Raw genomic sequence first — 17,631 nt, 5'->3', positions numbered from 1 at the left:
TCATTGTAAATGCAGGCGCTTCCCTCAGCAAAGCTGCATGGCACTGCGCCTCATCACAGCCCAGCACGGCCCTTGGCCCTTGGCAAGGCATTAACAGCATATCCGTAAGCACCATGTGAGCCTCAGAATTCCCTGCAGTCCCTTTGTTAGAACACAGACTATTTCCAATTTTCAGTCATAATCAGGGCTCATTAAAAGCACTCCCAACAATTTTGCAGTGATTATTTCAGGAAAAACTATGTGGTATAAAGAAATCCTATTTTGATTCTGCTAATAACTTGTTTATCTTAGACAAATGGCCTGTTCACTAATTCAACAAAAGCACAGGAAGCACCTCAAGGAGGGTATTCACACCTTAAGGAGGTCTCCCTTAACATCTCAGAAGGCCTGAAGATTGCGTATTAGATAACAATAATTCAATCTAACAGAACGAGCACTGGAATTTAACTCCAGATAATTTAACATGCTAATGCACAATCGCCACTAGTGTAGCAGCAAGAGCAGAGCAAGCAGGCAATAAGTAGTTTCTCAAGAGGAGACTGGAATAAGAGGGTGAGATAAATAGGGAATTTTGACCATTTTAGTTTCCTTCTGTGGTCATCTATTTATACACCCAAATCCCTAACAAAAAAACTTACAATGACCTCAAGGTTAAAACTCAGACTTGAGTTTCTCATTTCCCAGTTTCCTTGCCTACAGCTGTGGGTTCCATAGACAACCACCCTTTACATGTCTTCGGAGGCACTGTATCCAGCAGTTTTTGTCATTAATATACACAGGCATGCTTTATTTTTGGCCATTACCGCTATATGCATTTTATTCTCTCTCCCCTTACATATGTATCTGCCAATAGGGATCTTTGCAGACAAAGCCAGCATCACCTCTTTCAACTCTCCTAACTGATCTAAGTGCTTTGATTCTCGCTCTCCTCCAGTCAATTATCCATTAAGTAGCTAACCTAATTCCTTTCTAAAAAAACAAGCTGGCCGGGCGCGGTGGCTCACGCCTGTAATCCCAGCACTTTGGGAGGCCGAGGTGGGCGGATCACCTGAGGTCAGGAGTTTGAGACCAGCCTGACCAACATGGAGAAACCCCATCTCTACTAAAAACACAAAATTAGCTGGTTGTGGTGGCACATGCCTGTAATCCCAGCTACTCGGGAGGCTGAGGCAGGAGAATCACTTGAACCCAGGAGGCGGAGGTTGAGCTGAGCCGAGACTGCGCCACTGCACTCCAGCCTGGTGACAAGAGCAAGGCTCCGTCTCGACGGTGGCGAGGCTACATTGTATCATGACCTGGGCAAAGTCTCTCTGCTGAATTCCTTTTATTCAGGGAAAAAAACTCCCAACTACTTACCACGGCATTGCTCCACATCTTGCATTTTCAACAGAGCAATCTCTCTCCCAAGGGGGAGAAAATTACTTAGGGGAGGGAGAGGACGAAACTCGTACTTTTTATGTACGCAGCACCGATTACACAGACAGACTTACAATCATCCAGTTATCCAGGTTGTCAACATCTCAGCGAAGGGGGGTCAATTAGAAAAAAAATGTCTAAAAGGCCTTCTGTGGAGGAAGTGATCATGAAAAAAAGTTGAGAAATGTGGATGTATTAAGAATATATACAAATATATCTATGACTACAGAAACTTCTGGAAGGATACGACAGACATTAGTAACAGTGGTTGCCCCTGGATAGTGAAGTTGGATGGCTGTTAGATGATACTGAGAAATTTACTATCATTCTGCATCACTTTGTATCTTGATTTGTGTGTGCCAGGTGCACATTATTATTCAAAAACTTCAAAAATATAGTTTATGTATAAACAGTATTTGAAGGCTGTTTTTTATTCTTCTTTCTAAAGTACGATAATGTAATAAAAATTATTTCTAGATCTCAAAGGAGGATCTGAATGATGGCTATAATGAAGGGCCCATTTAGGTAACTTTTAAGTTTGAGGAATAAGAGAACGGGGTTAGTCCACTTAGCGTTTCTGTATTTCCTCATGTTGGCCACTGACCAAGCATGAATAAAGCCATCTTTAGGGCTGGGCACGGTGGCTCATGCCTGTAATCCCTGCACTTTGGAAGGCTGAGGTGGGCAGATCATCTGAGGTCAGGAGTTCGAGATCAGCCTGGCTAACATGGTGAAACCCCATCTCTACTAAAAATAGAAAAAAAAATAGCTGGGCATAGTGGTGCACGCCTGTAATCCCAGCTACTTGGGAAATCGAGATGAGAGAATCGCTTGAACCCGGGAGACAGAGGTTGTGGTGAGCCGAAATCGTGCCACTGCACTCCAGCCTGGGCAACAGAGTAAAACTCCAACTCAAAAAATTTAAATCAATATTAAAAAGTAATGCCATCTTTAGTATATGTTACATGTCCATTTCTTTGGGATGTGCGATTCTGTAACTCATCAATGCAACTGCAGTGTTCTATGGAGCTTCAACGGTTTCCATGTATTCCAGTACAAGACTCAAAGTCACCAAGCCCTGCAGGGGACACCGAAATCACTCTCTGTGGATGTACTGAGGGCATCGCAGCCCCCTAACCTATATACATTTGACACTGGCAAACGTTTTGTGTCTCATATTTTCGTTTATCAATTGCTGCTTACTTTACTGACAATTCTCTAGCCAAGATCTTTTCCCCAAGCATCAGGATTTCCTGTGCTGAACCCACTTTCTAGATGGCACAGGGCCCCACCCTTCCATCTGCCCTTCCTCCTCCTCCTCTCAGCGGCACCAAAATAAATGCCATTTGGTTGTTTCAAACCTGTCACCCTTGCCTTCTTTCGTCCACATAAATCCCCTATATTAAGTTGACCACCCAGTTGTGACTATATCATAATCAACCCACGTCTTGCTTTCTGCCCTTCTTCTCCATCCCACTATCCCACATCTCAACTGCTCTCGCTTCCTGCAGTTAAGGCCATTCAACGCATCCTGCTGCCAATCACTAGGTATCTGAAATAGCAATCTGACTACTGTCGTTCTCTTGCCAAAAATCTCCTGTTTTAATGGGTCTTTATCACAGAGTAAGATTCCAGATTTGTTTTCCAGCCTCGTTTTGGGTTCCTACCAGCTCTCTGCACATTTATAAAACTGTCAGCCTTTGCTCACAGGGGCCCACTCTGATCATATCTACTCCCCAAAACAGACACAGCTCATTTAAAATTGATACCTAGGTATTTCTACCTCCCCAAATCTCTGGACACACTCACTAAGATAGACACTAGTTCCCCTTCTGTTCTGAATGGTCATCTAATCCTCCCACCTCCAAACAAGAGCATTCTATGAAAATCCTTCCCAATTATTGTATCTTACATGCATTTCTCTTTGCCAAACTCCCCGTAACACACTGACATTGGGCAACAGATTTCATGTGTAATCCGTCAAGGTACCAAAGTGTACCTAGCACTACTACTGAACTGTACACATAGCAGGTGATTCCTACAGATAACGGGATACTAGATACCCTCCTGTCACACGATGCTCTAAAAGCTGATCAAAACAAGATGCATGCTTTCTTGAGAACAAGATTCCAACACTTATTTTCTACTGTGTATTTTTGAATTTCTCCTTCCACCTGCCTCTCAATTCATGCATATGTAAGACAAGTCTCAAGCTGACTATTAAAAGTGCTACTACCATTATTGATGCTGATCATCCTTTTCTTTCTCCCTTAGATCTTTTCTGCATTGCTTCATAATTAATGTGCTGTCTTCTAATGTTTAGCAGTTGTTTGGAGTTGCTGGAAGACAGGAGCACCTCATATCTACCCGACACTGGCTGCGTTTATCTTCCATGGAGCAAATCCTTGCTGGACGGAGCTTATATTCCACGCCACCCAGACCTACTGTAGAATCAGTTATTCCTAATCTATGACTTGAGCGTCTACTAACTCAGCTCAAGCAATCCAGGCCCTTCACAAATACAACAATGACATAATCTCTTGCAATTCATTTATGGACTCCATGGATTGTTTAGAAACCATTCATTTTGTTGACCAAATACAGTGTTTGCTTATTAGTTTATATAGCATCAAAGAAAGATTCACATTAAATTAGCATTTTAATATATGTTACTTTTAATGATGCGATAAACTCTTAAAAAAAAAAAAAAAGAAACTCATTGTAGTACTCCCACACTAGCACCCAGGCTATTTTATGTGTCAGCGTGTGCACTAGCCAAAGGAAAATAACTATTAAAGAACAAACAGAAAACTTATAGTCAACTGTCAACATGAGCTGTCAAGTGCTCATTTAATGTTAATCCAGCCAAGAGCACATCCAACCCAGAGAAGCACTGAGGTCTGAAGGGCACAGTTCTGCTCCGGCTGCTCTAGACAGCAGCCAGTTCAGACTGGAGCAGGAGAAGGCAGGCCTCCAGAGGGAAGCCTAGAGTGAAGACAAAAACAAAATAAAAACAGGATGATAATGAGTAGGCAAAATTAAGGAAATGGGAAAGACACTGAATACGGGGAAAACACACATGAAAATTGTATGTGATCGAATGTATATTTCATACTAGATTAGCTACACAGAAAAAAAAATGAGTTCGGGGAAACTAGAGTTGATTCCATTTATTTATGCTCCAAAAGTACTTAAGACTATATATACTACTACAATGTGATTATTAACCAAAATTGTATCATAACGTCAACTTGAACATTTTAAAAACCCTTTGCATATGCTGAATTACACATAATCCCAAGTTTTCATCACCTCTTGTCAAGAAGAGAAGAAAAAATAATGCTTCTTGCAGAGGTCAGGTCCCCAGACTTGGTGGCATTCCCATTCTTCCTAACTTGTACTTACTATAAAATACAGAGCCCAGGATGCTGAAAAGAATATAACTGACATATTTCACAATCGGAGACTAAAATCAAAATGCGGGAACTGAGTAATGTCTACCATATAACTTAGAAAAATGTTAATCTGGTCTGTTCTTAGAAAACATTTGAAATCACCCTATGTAAAAGCAATCCAAAAAAGCAATGTCGATTTTACAAGTAGTGTTTTAAATTCCTATAACCCATCCAACTGAACGTAATAAATATGAGGGCAAAGACCATGATAAAGGAAACAAGCAACTGAAAAAAGGATAGGGCAGAGGGAAACCGGTAACTCTTTAAGAACTCCTCACAGTACCTGAGAAACTATCCACTCATAAACAGGGATTATTAACATGAAATACCAAGTCTCAAACTATCAATTACATGCTTTTTCTCCTCCTAGTATTTGTAGAAGAGTTTTTCAATCTCTGTTGGTACAATATATCCAATGTATCAAAACCTGAGAGGATTAGGTGTCCCCTTCATCACATACAATTTTTACTGAATTATTTCTTTTGCAAATCTTAGCCACACTGTCATCTTAAAGTTCAATTACTGGAAGAATTAACTAGACCATCAATGTCTGAAGAAGTATATATAATGATCACCTATAGAAACTATATATGGATAATCACATCAACAATGAGTTCTAGTTGTTATATTTTGCTAGAAGACCCTTCTGATCATTTCCTGATGAGTTGCTCCTAGCAGTGAACCTGTCCCATTTGTGTTGGTTCTGTTTTTTTTCTTCAATGTATAACAAAGGAAGAAAGGCGTGAGAGAAAAAATACAGTAACTTATAAAACCAGTAGCCTTCATTTAAAACTCAATTAGAAAAAGTCTACTTTCCTGGAGAAACCTCAGGTAGGCGTTTTAAACTTACTTCCAGGTCCTCTGGTCTTCTTACTGCTTGGGGTTCCACCAAGACCAAACGCCATTGTATTTGGTATAGCCAATCAATACAAAGAACATACACCGTGATTTTAGTTCTAAATTTTGTATTGATTGTTGAAAACAAGTCTTCTCCCATTCCGCCAACCTGTTCCACTCGCTGGTCCACAGTAGGATATCTTAACTCCTATCCATCCATCCCAACTTTCTTCTCTTTCCTCTCTAGGCAGGGTACATATTCTACCAATGTCTATTAACAGCTGGACTATTTACTCGTCCTCCCTGCTGGCTATTCTTGCTCTGACCCATTAGTATAATGGAGTTGTCTAAGAATTTATGTACTTTCTTCTCCCAATTTTTCTTTTGCCACCTGCTAGACTTCAACCTCAAAGAAGGTAGGGACAGTTGTCTATTTTCTTCACTATTATATGCACAGACTGAGACAAAAATGTTCAATAAAAATTTATTGAATGAATAAACAATCTGTGATACTCATCCAAACACTTTAATTGGTACTAAAAACTCTACTCCTAAATCCACACCATGACTCCATTTTTCCTCCTGAAAATTTTCTCAGATCAGTTCAATACCAAATGTCAAACACTGTGTGGACATTGATAAAGATGGGGGGGAAAAGTAGGCATTCCCGGGTACAGTGGCTAACACGTGTAATCCCAGCACTTTGGGAGGCCAAGGCGGGAGGATTGTTTGAGGCAAGGAGTTTGAGACCAGCCTGGGCAACACAGTGAGACCCTGTCTCTATAACTTTTTTTAAAAAGTAGCTAGGCATGGTGGCACGCACCTGTGGGCCCTACTACTGAGGTCGGATGATCACTTGGGCCTAGGAGTTTGAGGCTGTGGTGAACTATGATTACACCACTGCACTCCAGTCTGAGTGACACAGCAAGACCTTGTCTTGAAAAAAGACAGGCAGGACGCGGTGGCTCAAGCCTGTAATCCCAGCACTTTGGGAGGCCAAGACGGGTGGATCACGAGGTCAGGAGATTGAGACCATCCTGGCTAACACGGTGAAACCCCGTTTCTACCAAAAAATATACAAAAAACTAGCCGGGCGAGGTGGCGGGCGCCTGTAGTCCCAGCTACTTGGGAGGCTGAGGCAGGAGAATGGTGTAAACCCGGGAGGCGGAGCTTGCAGTGAGCTGAGATCCGGCCACTGCACTCCAGCTTGGGCGACAGAGCAAGACTCCGTCTCAAAAAAAAAAAAAAAAGGAAAAAAGACAAAAGACAAAGTAGGTACAACAGGCAAATAAATATATTGATAAAACAACATGAATGAAAAGAGTTGATGTGAAACTGTTCTGAGAAAGGCACTTACAAGAGATTTACAAAGGCCAGGCGTGGTGGATCATTGCCTGAGGTGGGCGAATCACTTGAGGTTAGGAGTTCAAGACCAGCCTGGCCAACATGGTGAAACCTTGTCCCTACAAAAATACAAATATTAGCCGGGCATAGTGGCAGGTGCCTGTAGTCCCAGCTACTCAGGAGGCTGAGGCAGGAGAATCACTTGAACCTGGGAGGTGGATGTTGCAGTGAGCCGAGATGGCACCACTGCACCCTAGACTGAGTGACAGAGCAACACTCCATCTCAAAAAAGAGAGACCTACAAAAATATCTGCGAGACAGAGGAACCACCTTAGAGTTTAGTGAGCAAGCGGGGAGGGATGGAGGTAGATGAGGTTGGAAAGGCAGACCAAATCAGATAAAGTTCTGTGGTCTACCATGTAGTTGTGATTTAATTCAGATGGGAAACTACTGTTTGGAAAAGAAAAGGAAGCAGAATCTGAGTCATGTTTTGTTTATTTGTTTACTTTTGAGACAAGGTCTGACTATTGCCCAGGCTGGAGTGCAGTGGTGCGATCTCAGCTCGCTGCAACCTCCACCTCCTGGGTTCAAGTCATTCTCCTGTCTCAGCCTCCCGAGTAGCTGAAACCACAGGCTTGCGTCACCACGCCCAGCTACCCTTTTAGTAGAGATGGGGTTTCGCCATCTTGCCCAGGCTAGTCTCAATTTGTGAGTTCAAGCGATCCACCCACCCTGACCTCCCAAAGTGCTCAGATTACAGCATGTCACTGCGCCCACCTGGCCAAGTCTTGTTTTAGAATGATGCCTTTTGTGGAGAATAAGTTGTAAGAGCAAAAGTAAAAACAGGATGAGTTAGGAAGGTGTCATAGTCATCTTTGGTGACAGACGATAGGTCCTTGAGAGAATATATATTTACCAGGCAGATTTTCCACAGTTTTAAAAATCCCGACAAACCACCTAAAAGCACTCAAAACCAAAACATTCAAAAATCAAATAGATTATGCCCTCCTCTCCCTCTAGCAGCTACATCAATCACCTCGCCATCAACCCTGAACACACTTACCTTTGGCGTCTCGGTTCATAGCATCCTCAACCCATCATTCAAACCAGAAACCCCTAGGACACTTCGCATCTCCTTCCCCCGCCCTCCCAATACATTGGAAACAGCTAAATTCACTATACCTCTGAATTACTCTTATCTGAAATCTGAACCATCCTGACACCAAAGATCCTTTCAAATTCGATGTAGGGAGGCTGGGGCTGGATCCATGATCTATGTGGTCTGTTCCGGAACACTGTTTCCAGTCCAGTCACTCTTACACTTAACATAATTATTTTAAGTTGTAATAATGGGGCTTATCCTTACTCGCAGTCACCTAAAAGGTAAATAAAGGTCTAAACTCCTTAACTGTGATCAACCATAATCTTATTTCAACTTTACTTCTCTGCTACCAGTCTTAGCTCCCTCCCCTTAGATGGTTTAGTGCCTCACCAGCCTGTGACCACATCATGTTGCCACCCCACAATGCTCCAGCCTACAACTGTCAAGTATCTACTCACCTTCAGGACCTGCTCAAACGCTATCACCTTAGTGAAATCTTCCCGGGCTCCCCAAAATAAGTGAACTATTTGTGTCTGGGTTTTCAAAGAACTTTCTATGCCCTTTATTACAACTTGGTCAGTTTCCTTACAACTCTACCTATACCCATTAAACTTCAAATCTTAAAGAGATAAGGACCATATTTTGTTCATTTTGGTATCCTCGTTTGTAAACAATGTGTCTGTTCTACAGCTGCTGTTATTCATTCACCAAGCAAATATCTAACAAGGACGTGCTAGGAAATTAAGATGAATTACTAAATGACAGATGGATATTCTACAAGGAATGAAATAAATACATAAACAAGATAACCTCACACAAATGTTTTAAGATAAATCTTGTATGACCAAACTTTTTCAGGACTTAAAACATTTGCTTAAAAATGTTATGGATAGTATCTGGGTGACAGCAAACACAAAAGGAAAGTAACAGTGAAAGGGGTGTAAAACTTAATGTGTACGATTTCTTTCCTGAGAACTTGGTGCTCAAACTCCTTCCCTGCAGGACAGCAAACACCAAGTAATTATGCTCAGGAAACTAATCTCACACTGACACTTAGTTATAAATATACACTTAAACTTTCAATTTCAACCTTACATTATTCATTTTAAAAGATAACAATAAATTACATAATTATAGCCTATGTAATGGGATTCAGAGATTACAATCATTGAAAGGAAAAAATTAAAATGTGACTAAATTACTCTTCTAAGATCAAAGCCAAGAAAAATATTTAGAATCACATGTGAAGTATTAAACTTCCTAGAAGCCACATTAAAGGAGGGAAAAAAGCAACCAGTGAAATTAGCTTAATTATCTATTTTATTGAACCCAATGTAGCCAAAATATTATCACTTCGGCATATGCCACATTTAAAAGTTGAGAAATTTTACATTCTTTTCTTCGTAAGTCTGCAAATCTAATTCAGATGCAAAATTTTCCTCAAAAATACTTATCTGTATTTAGATTACATAAAATCAAAGATATAAAAGTAGATTAATATAATCAAGTCGTTCCAAGTATACTCTATCAATAACTGAATTTAAGTCAATTACAATAAAAACTTTAGTTCCTCATTTCACTAGTCCCATTCCAAGGACTCAACAGCCAAATGCCACTACTACTAGGATGGTTCAGCTTCAGGCAGAACTGTGGCCGCTTACTTCAGCACAACTCAATTCAAGGAGCACAAACTAAATCAAAATCTTTTCCCCTTTGTCTCCTAAGATAGCTATTCTCTAGGCCCTTAACTAAAAGAGTAGCTGTCATTTTCTCTACTGCCTTTATTGCTACATGGTAAGATATTATCTGTCACTCTATTACACAAATGCTATCGGGGCAAAGGACTGGTCCACTGTGTTCACGGCTGGATTCCCAGTGTTCAAAATGCAAGAAACTACAGTCTACATAGCAAACTGTAGGAAGTCAGTATGTAACTAAGAGGGTTTCAAGCACTGATAAATTATTTAACATGTGTATCTATGCTATGTTTATGACCTACAGAAAATAAATAGAAACTGGCTGTGATAGGGTAGTCTTCTATATTATTCAAGTAATTCCAAAATAATTCAAACTATGAGATCCATATTTTCAACCAACCTACACAATTATTTCATTCATATGTCAAAAAGTTCATGACATGAACCCCTATACTTCAGTTGACTTTAATACCTGTAGCACAAACAGCAGAACGTAAGTTAAGCACATAATATTGCAAAGCAGAAACTAAGAATGTAAACACACCTTTTCTACATTGTACTTCCCAGCCCTCAAAACTTGGAGCATCTTATTTTCCACAAACTTCCCATCTTCCATTAATTTTTTTTTTAATTTAATGGCTCCAGATAAAGGGCAAAGTAGCACAATACACAGCCAAGAAACAAAAAAAGTAGTCGTCTTGTTTTCCCAGTTAATCATCATGCATAAATCTACATATTAGCAACAGATCAAATATCATCTAAAGTTCTATGGCTGCCCAGTAAGGTAATGCTAGAGCTGTTAAATATGCATGCAGGTGGGGGAGGCAACCACATTCCAGTCAGAAGACTTCAGTAATGTATAAGATGACACAAAGCAAAAACTCAAAGCAGGTCCCTTTCTAAATTTTTATCATTTTTTTTCTGTCTTCATGTACCAAGAACAAAAGTTAAACACTGATTTTTGTAGGGATATAACTCATTTTGGTGTCACAGGAGTTAAAAATAATCATTTCTTGACTGAAGACAATTAGTAATACATAACAGGAAAAACTGTGTGAAAAAATCTAGTGTCAACATAATTTTTTTAAGAAGAGATTAAAAAAAAGGTTTACTCTCATTAGGCTGCCTGAGAATTCCTCAGTTGGAAAATAGGTTAATAAGCCACCCTGGGGTACAGGCAGCCTAATGTCATAGACCTGGGCCTCCATGGAGCAAGGAATCTGACTCTGAACAGAAAAAATGGGGGAGGGATGTGGTTGGTGCAATGTTAAAAGATAACACTGACTGCACCTTCTCAGAGCCAAACGCATTTATGTTTACAAAAATCTCAAAATGGTTGACTAATGTGGAAAACTGAGAAGATATCAAATTCTATTTTAGGGTGGTTTTTGGGAAGCAGAGTAAGAGAGTCCCCAGGTGATATCCAGACTACAATTAGAAACCAATCTCTATACTTAAGTATTTCCTACTTGTAGATATTCTTAACAAACACACATCAAAGTCAATGTTATAGCATCTACTTTTTGGGATATTAAAGGCTTGAAATCAGGTGACCGTTTCTTTGCACTGGTACAGTCACAATTTTTTGGAACAAACAACTGTCAATACAGCAAATACATGCTCTCATTATGAACCAATTTAATTTTTTATTGCGCTGCATAATTTTGAGAGGGCCTTGATCACACACACACATCTGAAGCTACAAAGAAAATGTTTTAATATATATACTGATGATCTTAGGAAATACACTTATCAAATCTTTTATCTTCAAGCTAGAAAAGCAAAACAAGCTTACATCAAAGAGAAAGTAAGGCCATGATTTTAATCCACCAAACTGTATCATTCTATTCATATTCACCAGGAGGGTAAGCAAAGACAGGACAGTTTTCTAGCACCTTCATCCAGCAGCCAGAAGCATGTCCAAACATACTGATACAAAAACAATTACATTATTTCATCTCATACTGGTATGCTGAGAATCTGTTAAGAGGAAACTTGTTTCACAAAATCTTCAGAGTACACATCTCCATATATCCTCTTCATTTGAATTAACTAGGTTTTAAAATCCTACTTTAAAAATGTATGATAAATGAATTTATGCATTAAATAACACTAGCTACTATGTTTCCCAGTCAGAAATAATGGACTTTTGTAGTGCTTATCAACTGGCAATAGCTGTAAATGTCTGAGGGTGTTTTGACTGTCAGGGATCTTATCCAATCTACAACGTACTGGGACAGTCAACTATAGCAACAACAAAAATCACAACCAAAATAGCCTCTTTCGAGGCACAATATCTGAAAACAGATGCTCAAAAGGGTTGCTACAAACAGCAGCAGCGTCATGACGTAGGAACTTACTAGAAATGCACGTTCTTTGGCTCCATCAGAGACCTACAGACCACTCTGGAATGAAGTCCAGAGATCTGTGTTGAGCCTCCTAGGTGATTCTAATGCATGCTGAAGTTTGAGAACTACCAACTTCAGAAGGATGTCTGTGGCTGCTGCCCCTTAATTTAGAGGACGAATGTTTTTCCACTGTTATATCTTAAGCCCTAGAAAACTGACCAGTACACAGTAGATCCCCTTGATACATGTTGTTACAATGAATTAATGGATATAGTGAAATTCTGAATGACATGGCACCTCATAAAATCTTGTATGACTAAGAACAGTTTTCTAGACAATTACTCCCATTACCATTTTCAGTTACCTGGACTTTTCACTCCAAAGCTACCCTAATGTGTAAAGCATTCAAATCTGGGAACATTATTTTCTAATCAACTCAAAGAATTAACACACACTGAGTAACCTCTAAGCAAGTTCTATTATTGCCTCTAACACTAAAAAGGTCAGAAATTACTAAAAGTCATACAGAATGACTATGTAGAATTTAGTGTACTTTTTCTCAATACATAAAAACACCAGGCAACATACTGTCTGAAACTTAATACTGATTTACATTATCTAATAATGTAAAAATATCCTGAGGAAAAATTAACCACGAAATGTACACTAAGATGTTTTCTCAATTTTCACATAAGAAATAATACAAATAATGTGCAAAAAGTAAATTATTTAAATAAGCATAAAGATAATAATGTAAATAATTTGTATTCCAAACATGGCAAAGGGAATAGGCACAGGATTATATATTTACATAATTCTTCTAAACATTCACATAAGCCTGGTTGATTGACAAACATATAATGCCCTTTTGCATAAAAGCAGCTAGAACAGGAAAGAATGTATCAGAGATCCAGTCAGAGAGAAAACACAAAACATAATGAATGAATGTGACACTAGCTTATATATGCGTAATTCCTTACATGTGATGTACAATATATAAATAAAAATGTGAAGTTGTCTTGGTGTAACAAACAGCTAGAAAAAATTTTAGATAAAAATTTAGACAGTGAAATAGATAAAAATAAAAAGATAAAATTTAGATTAAGGTATCTATTTCAAAGTCTTCAACACCATTAACAAAATACTTATACAGAGCATTTAACAAATACAAGGTCCACTTATATTACTATCAACACAACGTAGGACCTCGTATTTAACGAATAATTTGTCTTATTGACTAAATTTATATTAAAATATGAAGAAAATCTAAAACAAAATGTGTTCAAAGTACACTTCCACTTAATCCTACTTAATTCTGATTCTATTCTTAATTTTGAGACTGAACTACCTCACGTGAAATTTGAGTGATTTATATTCCACAAGACAGAACAGAAATTTTATTTATGTGTACAAGCAGAACACCATCTCTTTTAATGTTCATCTGATTAAATGAGAAAGACAAATTTAAAAAGAACAATTCTGACAAAATTCTTTTTAAAATACAGTATCTTTTGCAGAGGAGGGAACTGATAGTGACAATGGTAACTGAAGCCATAAAATTTTCTTGAAAAAGATTTTGTTTAATGTGTATGTAAAAACTCTGGCTATATATAACATTAAGAATTTCACTATCCTCAATCTGGAAATTTAATAGACTTCTGTTATTCAAAAGGAAAACAAAATGTCATAAAATAGAAAAAACACATACACTGTTGATTTCATCAGGTTAAAAAAACTGTAATCAAATAGTAAGTTTCAACAAAGAGGAACCCTTAGAGATATTTATATTCCAAACAGTTTTACAGAAAAAAAAGTCAAATAAAATCAGAAAACAACAGTTTTGTGGTAAGCCTTTAAACATTGTCTTACAAGCTTCAAATTTCAATCATTAATATTGCTATTCCATAATCAAGGAAACAAAAACAAATTCAAAATGCTTTCACAACACATAGAAGACATTACTTTTGATATTTTTTTTAATTTTCTTTATTTTTTGTAGAGACGAGGTCTCACTACAACTGCCCAGGTTCATCTCAGCTTTTGATATTTAGAAAAATCCAGATTTTAAACATTACACTATAACTTTTACCTGCATTTTTTGCATTATTTCCCCAGAGTAACAGTACATAAATGAACTGATGGATACTCACTTAGGAAACGGTAGACATACTTCATTTTACACCACTAGAAAAACATGTAAAGTGAATAGAGAAAAATGATTTTAATTTTTAAAATTCAGTAATGAAAGCTGCTGGAAACAAAATGTTCTTGTAAAGTATAAGATTACTCCCAATTCATTGAATCATATGATTTGCTTAGAATGAATTATTTCCATACTGGGCTACATAACTTAAGAGGTGGACTCTTTGATTTCAGGAAATGAATCTTCACCAGTATGACATTAACCTAAAAATGTTGTTTTTAGGAGGTATGTGTTGAAACATTTAGGGGAGAAACAACATCAAGCCTGCTACTTACTTTGAAGTAGTTTGCCATCCCCCAAAAAGTCCATGCCCACAAATATCCACCAACACAGGAAAACAGGAACAACTGCTGAATTAGAAGGTATGTATATGGGTGTTTACTGTCTTATTCTTGAAAATAAGAAGTCTGACTTTTTATATCACTGCTATCCTCTTGACACCTCAGGAATATATTTTAACACATTAGATGTTGTAACAAAACTCTGAACACCTACAGAAAACACTTAAATACTACCTTACTCCCCAGGAAACTTCCTCCATTTTTTCAAAATGACGTGGCCCATTTATTTTTGACTACTACCATTTGACACTAAATCTCAACTCTTTTTTAAAGCTTTTAACATAATGTGATCACATCCTTTCACAAAACTTACTTGATTTCAATCACGTATATGTCCTTTTTCTCATTCAGAATCTATGTTGTAATTATCAACCTAACCCCCCTTTACTAATTATTGACTACTAAATCATTCACATTGCTATTTAACAATTATTAGAGACTCTACATATAAGCACCAAGTTACTGAAATATTCAACAAATATGTTTCTGAACAAACTGTAAAAGTATTATTTCAACTAGTGTTTGAAAAACAAGAGCCAAAGTTTCAGTCACTATCCTTGTTGATAATTCCTATTTTTATTAAATGGCAATTCCAGCTAACGCAGATATTCCTCCCCTAATATTACTGATATTTCAGGGATAAAAATATTCAATCTCTTTCACTGAGTGCTCAGCACTGATTTTACACAGAAAAGTAAAAAAAAAAAACCTCAAGGAAGAATAGCAAATTTAATTTTGCAAAAACACAAGTGAATCAGTTTTTTTAAATCTACATCTGTCAATAAAAAAATGCATTTACAAAATAAACAAAAATGGAGGAAATTCCAACAACATATAGTACTAGAATAAAACTATTAGGAAAACAGGTGTTCCTTTATTTTATACATACTAATTACAAGTAGCACATGAAACATTAAGTCCTGAAGACTTTAAACTCAGTACTTCAAATCATGACACAAACTACCATAATATTGTTATATATTAAAATTGTTCATATTACTTTTTTGAAAAAAATATGATAGCATATAAGACAACTTCACACTTACTTAGAAAGCTAACACTACTGAATTTCCTCTTTATTTTTGTATCTACCACTTTTAAGCAGATGATATTCAAAAATCTTCCTTGGTATACTAATTCACAAGAAAAAAAAAATTTGCTGAACCAGCCACAAAGTTGAACTATACAACAACACTAGAAGCACGGAATAACTAGCAGTTCAGAGATGCTCCACTTGACTGCCACTCAGAAGCTGACTGCTCCCAGGGGAAACTTGGCAAAGCTGGAACAAGGATTTTCTTGATGCCGGGAAAAAGTTGTGTTGAACTCTGTTCTTGGTGCCAGAGTTGAGCCTGGACACTAGGATGTTCAGGAGATTAAGACATCTTTTTGTGCACTGGCCTTCAAATGTTCTTGAATCAATCATACAGAATTTCACAGCCTTGGCCAAAGGTAGCTTGGTATAACATCAAAGGATCAAGTTTCTCCCAATCATATTTCAGCTTTGAAGTGAAATACAATGCTAAAAATTACCTGAGAATTATATGGATAAAATATAGATGACGGGAAATGTAGATTTAAGTGCAACAGATATCACTGAAAAACTGTAATCAATGTTAAAACTCCCCATATCCCAATTAATGTCACAAATTAAAGCAAATCCCACTCTCCATCACCTCATACTTATGAGAAACATGAGAAGAGTCTTTGACTATTATTTTACAATCACCAAATCATGTTTTCAAAGAACTGTCAAAAACGAAAGCCTATGAATACCGTAAATTTTAGAAAACAGTTCTAATAATAGAACATGAAAATAATAGAACATGAAAGAGTACCTACAAAAATTTTAATTAGTATAAAAGAATGCATCAATTACGCTTTACAATCAACTGCTTTTATGCAAAATTTAAATGGTTTCTTTCCAAACTATACCTTCCAGCAAAACAGATACCACTATTTACATACTGTTTATTTTAAAATAGCATATTATCTTTCAGAAAGGTGCTGAAAGCATGATATAGCAAACCATTGTGATGTTTTATGAGAAATAGCTATGCTATGATCAGTGTCTGATGAATTAGATTTGTGGTATGAGTCATATATTATTCCTTAAATGTAATTTTAAGTAAACATGACCAACATACAAATTTTTAAATACAGTTATGACTTTGTTTTGCAATAAACATTATAATGTGATAAAATCAGTTTCTCCCTAGTACACTTGAAAATCAAAATAGGTATTTGATAGTAAAGGGAACTATTCAGATTTCAATGACTCCAGCCATTCTCAAGTAATTATCTGCTTTCTAAAATCACCTCTTGAACAGTACTCCTTTGATGTCTCAGCATTATCTTGAAAAACATGAACAAACAATTTAAAAAAACAAAAACAAAAAACACTGCCATTCCTTGGAGACAAACGGTTCTAACCCATCAGACAAGTTTTACTGGAGAAATGTCCAAACTTTAGGGAAATATTTACAACACTGCAGAGTCAAGCCATCTTTTAATACTTCTAGAAACCTACATTCTCAAGAAATGCCTAATTCACCACAAATCATACAGCAAATCCTCACTTAACAGCCAACCCAACAGTATTGTTTTATTTTAAAGAATGTTTAACACTAACTGTATGATAATAATTGAGTAAGGTCTAGATATTGAAACCAAATAAATAATGGCAGGTATATTTACAACTAGACATTATTTTTTATAAGCAAAAGAGATTTGCCTTCAAACAGTTTTTTTCAAGATGAAAAAGATTTATTTGGAAAAATCAGCACAGGACAAAGATATCCTTAATAATCTGTCTCAGAATACCTGAATATTCAGAATATATATGAAATGTAGGTGGAAATTTCGATTTCACAGAACATCAGTGGTTT

The 17,631-nt window shown here is 37.2% G+C and overlaps 1 protein-coding gene across 3 annotated transcripts in view; it reads right to left on the bottom strand.

The window, feature by feature from the left end:
* PSPC1 (paraspeckle component 1) overlaps positions 1–17,631 on the bottom strand; it is a 112,667-nt gene that overhangs the window by 12,977 nt on the left and 82,059 nt on the right. The window lies entirely within an intron of this gene.

Source organism: Rhinopithecus roxellana, chromosome 18, assembly GCF_007565055.1.
Source record: "Rhinopithecus roxellana isolate Shanxi Qingling chromosome 18, ASM756505v1, whole genome shotgun sequence".
Taxonomy (NCBI): domain Eukaryota; kingdom Metazoa; phylum Chordata; class Mammalia; order Primates; family Cercopithecidae; genus Rhinopithecus; species Rhinopithecus roxellana.
Note: the sequence above shows the minus strand (reverse complement) of the source record. Positions and strands in the feature narration are given on the sequence as shown.